This window comes from Coptis chinensis, chromosome 6, assembly GCF_015680905.1.
Source record: "Coptis chinensis isolate HL-2020 chromosome 6, ASM1568090v1, whole genome shotgun sequence".
NCBI classification, from domain to species: Eukaryota; Viridiplantae; Streptophyta; class Magnoliopsida; order Ranunculales; family Ranunculaceae; genus Coptis; species Coptis chinensis.
Genome location: NC_141461.1, coordinates 85,540,592 through 85,550,743, shown reverse-complemented (window position 1 = coordinate 85,550,743; position 10,152 = coordinate 85,540,592). Strand labels below are relative to the sequence as shown.

Here is a 10,152-nt window from a genome sequence, read left to right as displayed (position 1 = left end):
ACATCTCTTCAAACCCTCTCTCTTATTTTTCTCTTCTTCCACAGTGACCCACGTCAGCCCCCCTTTTTTCTCTAAGACTGACACATCAGATTTTACATAAAAAAAACGAATTATATGCCCTTTTTTGCCGATTTCAATTGTTCGTTAGATAAAAACCTCTTCCATACTATTTTTTCAATTCTCTAAAACACTCCCAACTTTGCAAAAAAAAAAAAAAAATCATCTCTTCAAACCCTCTCTCTTATTTTTCTCTTCTTCCAAAATTAAACTAAGAAATTGTTCAAGATGACGAAATTAAGTCTATGGACGAGGTCAAAAAGGATGATAGAGTAATGTCAAAATTACAGAAGATGTTGTGTTCTTCATAAGAAATTGTTCAAGATGACGAAATTAAGTCTATGGACGAGGTCAAAAAGGATGATAGAGTAATGTCAAAATTACAGAAGATGTTGTGTTCTTCATAAGAAATTGTTCAAGATGATGAACAATTCTATACTGCAATTTCAAGATGATGAACAAACAACTTATGGCCTGGATCACTCATTATTTGTTTTTCGGTTTTGGTTTGAGAAAGAGCGTGTTGCTAGAAATTCTTGATAAACACTGTTTTCAAGAGAATGAAAAGATTAAGAAGCAAGAGAATGAGCACTCATCAAACTGTTTCTCAGAATATGATTTTCTGTATTTACCTATGGTTTTCCGGTATGTATACACTCTTATTCACTTATATAACCCAATATCTTTTTTTCGTCAGTAAATTAAAACTTTGGAAAAAAAAAACCAACTAATTACAAAATCATCTACCCTTCAAACTTATTCTTCAACAAACATGATGTCGGGAAGGTCATGGAAGTGATGTAGATTGGTGGACATTCGGCATTTTTCTATACAAATTGATTCACGGGAAGACGCCATTCAGAGGCAATGGTAATCGTGAGACATTGTTCAATGTTGTTGGACGACCGCTCAAGTTCCCAGATGGATCCACTTTCAGTTTTGCTACCAAAGATTTGATTAGGGGTTTGCTTGTAAAGGACCCAAAACAAAGATTATACAAAATGGGAGCTACAGAAATCAAGTAGCATCCATTCTTTGAAAATCTTAATTGGGATCTTATTTGTGGAACTCAGCCTCCAGATATTCCAAAACCAGTTGATTTAAATTGTGTTGACCAAAGTGTTAAATGTTCTGTGCCACAAAGTGAGAAGGGAGCAAGTGATTGAGACTGTTCATCAGGTCCATACCTCGACTTTGAATTCTTTTAGATATATTAACAAAAAATAATAGTGTACATTATTTTCCCCATCAATGAAATTTTGTTTCCATTTATTTATTTTTCTACAATAAAAAAACACAGGGAGAAGGTACCAGGTTTCTGCATAAAATGGCTGCTCTATGTTTTGATCTTTGCAGAATTCATGAGAGTTGCTGGGATGCAGTGGCCCTTTTCTAGCAAGCTTTCATCAAACACACTTGAATTAAAACTCCGTGCCTCCTCCTTGCGTGAGTAAGGTTAAGGTTCTTATAGTGATCAATACTGGAAGAGATCTAACAATATCTGATTCTACTGCGGTGAGTTTCCTTCATTTCTAATCCTTTTCATTCACAGTTCAGTTTTTCTGAGATTTCTTTGGTATCTCTGTTGCTATTGTGATCTGTAACTCTGTAAGTGTACTTATATGTATGTATTTTCTGATATACTTTTATAAAAACGTATGTCTATGGTATAGCTGACTCTGTAGCTTTAAAGCATTTTGATTTGGTGTTTCAAGGTTATCTCCCGTCTAGATGTCTCTGATCACCTGCATTCATTTTTCAACCTGAGCTTTATTTGGTTAACTTTCTGTTGAAGAATGCAATAACCTTGGAAAAGATGACTATCATTTCTTCTTTAAAGTTATCGGCTGATTACATCTATTTTTAGGACTATAGTCCACAGAGACGTATTCATCTCTTTGCGAGTTTGAGTTTGAGTATATGCGCATGTCTGACCAACCTGACCAACGAGTATTCAAACTATCGCCATTGAAATATTGATGGATTTGCCACTACTAAAACACCTTTTCACTACCACCCTCCACTCCATCGGCGCCATTCACTATTTTCACAATGATGGATGTGGGACTGTGGATACTGTTAATCAAAATTGATCTCCACTTGCTATACAAATATCACTACTAACATGATTATTACAAATACACAGCCTGTGCAGACACACCATCGATATGATCAATATCTAGCACCACAGATCTAATTTCTGCCCCTACACGACTCACGTGTTCGCCATCGGACGATATTGGGTACAGCTACCAGCTCACATGCTTCCTAGAAGCTTGGCCTCTATCAACTGAACCTACAAGTTTCACAATGGCTTCCCTAAAGAAAGATGAGTTCAATGTTGTAATGAAGCAGGGCGTTAGTCCTAGGGTCGGTAATGTTGTGACCAAATACTACACTAGACCCAGTTTTGTATTCAATTTGTGAAAAATGCCTCTACCTTGAGTCGAACTTGGGTAGGAATAAAGCAAATGTAAAGTTATATCAAGTAGATCACTCACATTTTGATGTTTAAATAGCCTTAAGATACTTATTACCTATAAACAATATGCATATGATTGGTCTTTTTCTTCTCACCAAACCTTATAACCAAAAAAAAAAAAAAAAAAAAGAAGAAGCAAAAGACTCTTCGTCAAAGACCCCAGTCCAATCAATCCATCCGCTGAACTGAACTCCTCTGCGGATCCAAGAAAAAAGGCGCCTTTTTGGTTCTTATTGTTTTTTCCTAATCTCTTATTTTTGTCTCTATTGTGTATTAATTTTCCTATGTGACCCATTATTTGTGCTTAAATATAAAATGGGTGGTATTACTATATGTAAGTTGTTAAGGAAGTTCAATGTTTAGGAAATAGATTCACAGTTAAGACTGAGAATTAGTGTTTCTATCAGTTAGCATTGGTGTTCTCCAAAGCAGCCTCATTGAACTTCAATCTCCTTTATCTGTAAGTTATCTTTGAACTCTGTAAGACTTCAATCTCCTTTACTTCGAACTCTAAGGTGCATGATTAATTTAAATAGCTCGCCTTTTTTTATGATTGGATTTATTTGATTGGTCATAGTGTAACTTGGTTAGTTGTATATCTTACTAATTCTAATTGGCTATTTTCAAATTTGAATGGAAAAGAGTTGCTTGAGGTGCAAGAGCATGCCTAATATCAAGATGCTCCATGATTCACTCAAGAATTTTAAAATCATGTATTATTGTGAGAATCTTGAATCAATTACCCAATGATGGTTATGACTGAACTTAGGGAGCTGGTTCAAAACCCGGCCATCTATATGAATCTTTTGATTGATACCCATCTATTTGGGTGTTTATAGATAGATATATTTCTCCTAAGCAAGTACCAATTCAATATGGTGGTTTGAACAAGGATGGCGATGCGTAATTACTGCTTATGCAGTACTGAGGTTATTATCAATCGAGACATTCAAGTTCTTTGTTGTACTAAGTCCTAATGTTGCAGTGATCTCATTTTTTTAACCAGTTATTTAACTGCTCTGGCATTCGTCGAGACGGTTAAGTAGCTGGGTTAATCAATGAGAAGTATATTGTTTTAAATTTTCAGGGTTATGGCCGGGTTTTATATTTATGAAATGTCAAAAATCTGAGAGGAGACTCTGTTGAAATGTTTCTAGAAAAGTCACGTACTTTAGGTATATAATTGTTCGAGTTTTGGGGCGTTGGACTCGACAAAAAATAATTTGTCAGCCCCTTTTTTTCTTTGAGACTGACACATCAGATTTTTTATAAGAAAAGGAATTCTACCCTTTTTTGCCGATTTCAATTGTTCGTGGGTAACCCAAAATAGGTAAAAACCTCTTTCCATACTCTCTTTTCAATTCTACAAAACACTCTCAACTCTGCAAAAAAAAATTCATCTCTTCAAACCCTCTCTCTTATTCTTCTCTTCTTCCAAAATTAAACGAAGAAATTGTGAATGCTGACGAAGTTAAGTCTATGGACGAGGTCAAAAAAGATGATAGAGTGATGTCAAAATTGCATAAGATGCTGTTCTTCATAATGATGAAAAGTCTCTTGCAGATAGCTGTCAAGAAAGTGAAGAGATTGAAAGAAGAAAGAGAGCACAACTCAAAAGTCTTTCAAACATACACAGTCACAAGGCTCCAGGAGGGGATGGGTTTACTTCTTCTTTTTTTTCAAGAAAATATTTTCTATTTTGTGAAGGCAATTAAGAATTTCTTCATGAGACAGGTTCTTGATAATCCTTCAGAGTACGGTAATTCATCTATCTCTGTCTACACCTACTCATGATCATATATACTTTTATACTACGGTGTTTGAAGTTTATTAATGTGGTCATATATATATGGGATAATGGGAACTGTGGGAACTGGTGTGCATGTGAGTAACTCTTTTAGCATAGAATGTTTGGCTGATACATTTCAAATTTTCTACTATATCTATTAGGATTCAAGTATTCACACACTAGGTGTTGCGACTATATAGTAATATGTTTACCTGGGAATTTGGTGTCCTGATCGATCTCAATATGTGTTCTGGGATGATTTCCACCCTACGGATGTAGCAAATGAAATCTTGGCCAAGCAAGCGTAATACAGACTACTTATCCCATGAATGTGAAGCAACTTCTTCAACTCTAGCTGCAGCTTGATCAATTCTTTGGCGCTAAATGTGAGTATGTGACACAACCACTTCTGAGTCCTGAGTCCTGACGTACTGCTCATTGGTCATTTTATGGTTATTGTGTATACAGCTAACTATGTACACAAAGTCTTGGTCCTTACAGAGTTTTCTTGAAAATTTCTTTTAACATTCAGACAAGCACGCACAATTTCAGGTCCCTCAAATATCACCTCATCCTTATCTCAATTTTATGCTTCCTAATTCCTCAAGGACAGACTTCGCTTCAGGGTACAACCTCTTACCGACATCATGCTAATTCTAAATATAAAATGAGCATTTCCAGTATGTTATTCAAACCCGGAAGTAAGTCTAATTGTTGTGTGCTTTTTGCAGGGTTTTGTTATCTCGGACTGGCAAGGTGTAGACAGGATTATCGACCCACCTCATGCAAACTATTTAGACTCATCTTTATGTGAAGAATCCATTGGCAGGGTGAAGAATCCATTGGCTTTGAGGTGAGGTTCCGTTGATTTCATCTTTATGTTCGGTACGATGTTACGTTAGTACCCAATATTTTGGGATATGATGCTTCCGATTTATATTCATTGCCATTGCACGATAGCTCTAATTTTTTGAGTTAGGTTCATTCCGTTTTTTGCCTGAAACTTTTGATCACAATATTGCCATGGCATTAAAGTGGCTAAATGGATTATATGTTGTCGAGGATAATTTTTGCATCCTTAATCACAAATCCAATCCAGTCGGGCATTTCGTCTATTGCCTGGAGCAATCCAAGCGTTAATTTGAGATATTGGTAAATGATATGCTCCCTAATGATATGCGTGTCTTCTTTTTTTGCAGTAAATGAGATGAAATCCAACAAATGTCCTTGCATGGATTGTATAGTATTTGGCTGCGTGTCAACTGTTGAGGTAAGTTTCTCGCCAAATGCTCGATTCTATATTAAGTACAAATATGGCTGAGCAAGAAAATGAGGACTTCCTTATTGTTACATGAAAAGATTAAAGTATAGTATCATTTGCTCATTTGACTTCCTTATTTTTTAAGGAAGTGGGATATTTTTGTGGGGGCTGCTTTCCTATTATATTTGACTTGAATCCATCCTGCAATACTACAATGATATATCAACAGTCCCTATTGAAGCTCGATTCATTTATGGCTCGCAAGAATGTATTACAAGACGACTGGAGCCTTAACATATTTTTCATCCCTTTTGAAAAAAGCGACTCCAGCTTGAACATAGTTTTTTTTTAGATCATAGAACATAGTTACTCTATAGTACGAATCCTAGAGTTATTTTTAAAGTATAGTATCATTTGCTCATTTGACTTCCTTATTTTTTAAGGAAGTGGGATACTTTTGTGGGGGCTGCTTTCCTATTATACTTGACTTGAATCCATCCTGCAATACTACAATAATATATCAACAGTCCCTACTGAAGCTCGATTCATTTATGGCTCGCAAGAATGTATTACAAGACGACTGGAGCCTTAACTTATTTTTCATCCCTTTTGAAAAAAAACGACTCCAGAGTTGAGAATGCTCCTAAGAAGCCACGTCACCACCACTTTTTTCTCTAATGTGGACACGTTAGCCCCCTTTTTACTCTAACGTGGACACATCAGTTTTTTTTTAGATTCGGCAGGAAAAAAAGGAATTCCATGCCCTATTTATGTATTTTCAATTGTTTACCCCTATTCTAGACCTATAAAACCTATTCTAAACCCAGACTTTTGGACCCTAAAAAATATAACCGAATGGTCTTCTTCCTCCCATAAAATAGCATTCCTACGGATTGAGATTAAGAATTAAGTATTCAACTCCATATTTACATTCTCTCTATTCTTCATCCAAAATTCGAAAAATTCATCCTCGACAAAAAATGGTGTATGAAAGTTCATTCTTTAAAAAAAAAAAAAAAAAGAGAGAGAAACCTATTTCGATGGATTATTTGTGCTATGTCTCGATTGATCCAGAAATCTTCAAATCCGTCAAAAGACTTTTATTTCTAGCTTAGGTTGAGCTTATTTTCTAAAATATACAAGGTTTGTCTTCTAATTCAAACTTTTTCTTCAATCTTCAATAGTGTTAACTAATGAGCTAATTTTAGTATATGGGGCTGTGCAAGTTTTTGAACTTTGGTGGTTTTATATTGATTTCCAATTGATTTATGAGGCCTTTTTTTTTGAAATTTTATTTATTGTGATTTTCACTTCATTCCTTAGCTTTCTGTGATTTGTTGTAGCTCATTATAATTGAGTGATGCATGTTAACTCAGATGCATAAACAGCCCACATTTGATCGTTTTTAATACAGTCTTCCTATCATTGTCAAAAACATAAAACTCTATATCAGACACTTCAATGCTGGCATTTGACTTACACGTGTCATCAATTTCGATTCTTCATCATTTTTCGAACTCACAATTTCTTTCTCGCTTTGCTCTTACATGGTTCAACATTGGCATACCCATTACGAGAGATTTGTTCCAAAGTTTCAAACCGCTCTTTTGGTTTCTTCAATTTCCTTTCCTTTTGAAATCAACTGGAAAACCATCCGCTTCAGCTTTTTGACCCTCTTCTTTCGAAGTTGCTTCACTCGATTTTCTACAACCGTTGATGGTTTAGTGTGCTTCCGAGAACCCACAAGGTCATTATCACTATCTTCATTATATATAACCCGGCGCTGACGAAAGCGGACCTCGAAAGTGTTGAGGTCTACGGGGATTCCACAATTTTGGTCCCGCGGCTCACTGCCTTCTACATCATTGAGAACTTCAATATCATCACCGCCTGCCGCTACTTGAAGTATCACAACTTTCACTTGATTTCGATTCGACTTACTCCCTCTTCGCCCGCATTGCATATACTCCGCTTCAAACTTGCGCCTTCCATTTTTTTCTTCCATATTCGCATCCCTATCTTCTTTGCCTTTGGTTTTAAATACACCATTAACATTGGATGTGCCTCGCTTTATGCCCTTGAAATCCCATGTTTGGAAAATCGGAAAGCGATACTTTGTGATCGCGACTTTATGACCATCCCGCCCAACCACATTACATTTGGGGAGTTGTGAAATCGAAAGTACGTGGAGCTCCCCGATGGTACTCCTCCCGGTACACCTTGGACATTCAAATGATAAGCTATAAAGGGCTTGAAGCAATTTTGACATCGAAGAGCTCTGTTCGATTATATCATTGTAATATCGATATCTCATAGTACGAAAGGATTGTGATCCGAGAAAGTCGGTTGCTCCTTTTTGGTTGGTCGGGTTGTGGCGGTTGCGGTGAAGGTTAACTTTTGCATATTGTGTTCTACCCATATTCCCATAACTGTTACCTACCACGGGTTGCTTACTTAACGGGACATGGCCGTTGTTGGGGCAGTTGCGATCTTCCTTTAAAGGCCTTATATTTCATGTCAAAGAGTGACCGTTTCGCTCGATCTGTAAGCACCCTATGTGCTTCTGTAAGCACCCTATGTGCTTCTCCAATTAACTTAAAAGCAGCTTCTACACCATGCAAATTGTCTTTATCAGGATGGAACAGGAGGGCAAGCTTCCTGATCGCTTCTTAATGGATGCCTCATCTGACGTCACTTCAACTTGAAGGATACCATACCAATCCATATCATTACCGCAACCTTTTGTTCAGCAGAACAGTGTACATCACAGACTGTCATTATTTGGGAGATGCCATCTAGATACACCCATACCCCTTGCTTAGTATAAGCGTGTTTAGTAATCCCTCAAGATTTATTATGAATTCAGGTACCTCATGTTGTTTCTCAAGTCCTAATATGTAACCTTTTCCCAGTCCTTTTCCCATATAATGTTTCCATATAGCCATGAGTGTTGATATTCCCCTTTTGATGTTCCATTGTTTTACTTATACCCACCCACTGACCATGTGTTGCTATAGGTTGCGCCAAGTAATGTTCATGTGACATGATACGAAATGTGGGTATGTAGTCTTTGATATATATTTAGTAATGAAAATAAGCTTGGTTAGTATACAGTCCCAAAGCAATTGATCTAATGCAATGTGTTTAATCACTATGTTTAGTTTGACATGTATTTCGTACATCTAATCTAAAGGTGAGGATATTAACATTTTATTTTTAGCAGGAGAAGACCTCATAGCTCTTATGAAAAAGTTTGTTATGCGGATATGTTTGAAAGTTAATAGACTGAAGAAGGCTAATTGAATTTATGTTAGTAACTAAATCATTTGATCTGTGTTGTAGATGAACGATGTCGCAACTCGCAACTGAGGCTGATCAAGGTAAACTTTGTAGTTTATAGGCTCATTTTTATATGTTTTCAGAATATACGATTTTATGCAAGGACGTTTGAAGAATGATCTAAGTGGAGAATAATCTAATAAAGTGGATGGTGGTCTAATTCAAAAGGGCGAAGACCACTAAGTGTGATAGTAAAATTTTCTTTTTGCCTATTTTTTTATGCGTAGACCAATCAGATTAAAATTTTAATATTTTTTATCCTTACTATGCAAATTTTGGGGAGCAATGATTTTCCAATTAAGAGCTGGAGAGGAAAACTGAACATGCATGCCCAATAGAAAGGTTTTTTTTTTTTAAAAGTTTCTATTTGGAATCAACAGTTAATATCAACCTGAAAACAAATTGGAAACTAGAGGAAATTTGGGGAATGGTAGTTTGGTCAAAAAGTTTGATTATTTCACTGAACCAACCTTCTAATTCAATTAAGGCTGTTTATGTTTACCTGGATATCTTTCCATGTAAACTTGAACTATAACAGAGGATGTTTAAGTTGTTGATTGTCACATGCATGGCCATCTTTTATAATTTTTCTCAGATTTACTGACAAGGCCAGCTGTCACTAGAAACTCCAGTGCAAGTTTATACATGAACAAAAAGTTATTAATAAATAATACTCTGACCAAACATGACTATGGGCAAAGTTTGGGCTTTTGTAAAATACATACCTAATTAGAAGACTTTGGCCTTTTAACGTTCTTTGTTCTTTAGCATGCAATTTCCTTATTTCTTGACCACGCAAGCAATACAAATGTCACTGAAACGCATGCTTTTGGAGTGTGTGAACAAAAACGAGGGTGATATTCATTACCTGATCTCCACTTATCACTATGGCTTATGCAGTGATTTCTGGTGTGTTGGAGCAATTGGGTACGATCCTCCAAACAAAGGTGAATCTATTGGAGGGTGTAATGTGTAAAGAAACCCGAAAAACTTCGATAATACACTATCTCTTTGATGTCGACGATGTATTGGACGAATGGAAAACCGAAATTCTCTGCTCACAGATCCAACAACTTGATGACAATGATGCTCCTGTCAGTGACAATGTTTGGTCCTACTCAAAATACCAGGTAGTGATCTTTTGGCGATATGCAAAAAGTAAGCATCCAACATCAACTATAGCATTTTTCTGGGCTTACCCTTGCAAAGATGCAATCACATTTT

The 10,152-nt window shown here is 36.2% G+C and overlaps 1 long non-coding RNA gene across 14 annotated transcripts; it reads left to right on the top strand.

The window, feature by feature from the left end:
* The first annotated feature begins 152 nt into the window (after positions 1-152).
* Positions 153-9,896, top strand: LOC147495019 (uncharacterized). 14 transcript variants are annotated; one of them, XR_015200395.1, is made up of 11 exons: positions 169-425; positions 571-702; positions 844-1,236; positions 1,414-1,572; positions 2,947-2,999; positions 4,107-4,298; positions 4,490-4,714; positions 4,861-4,954; positions 5,060-5,181; positions 5,528-5,598; positions 8,932-9,464. It is a non-coding gene; the product is annotated as an uncharacterized LOC147495019 (long non-coding RNA). The 14 variants fall into 14 exon arrangements; XR_015200389.1 differs by having other exon boundaries at positions 4,103-4,298; XR_015200393.1 differs by having other exon boundaries at positions 2,947-3,003.
* The last annotated feature ends 256 nt before the right edge of the window (positions 9,897-10,152 follow it).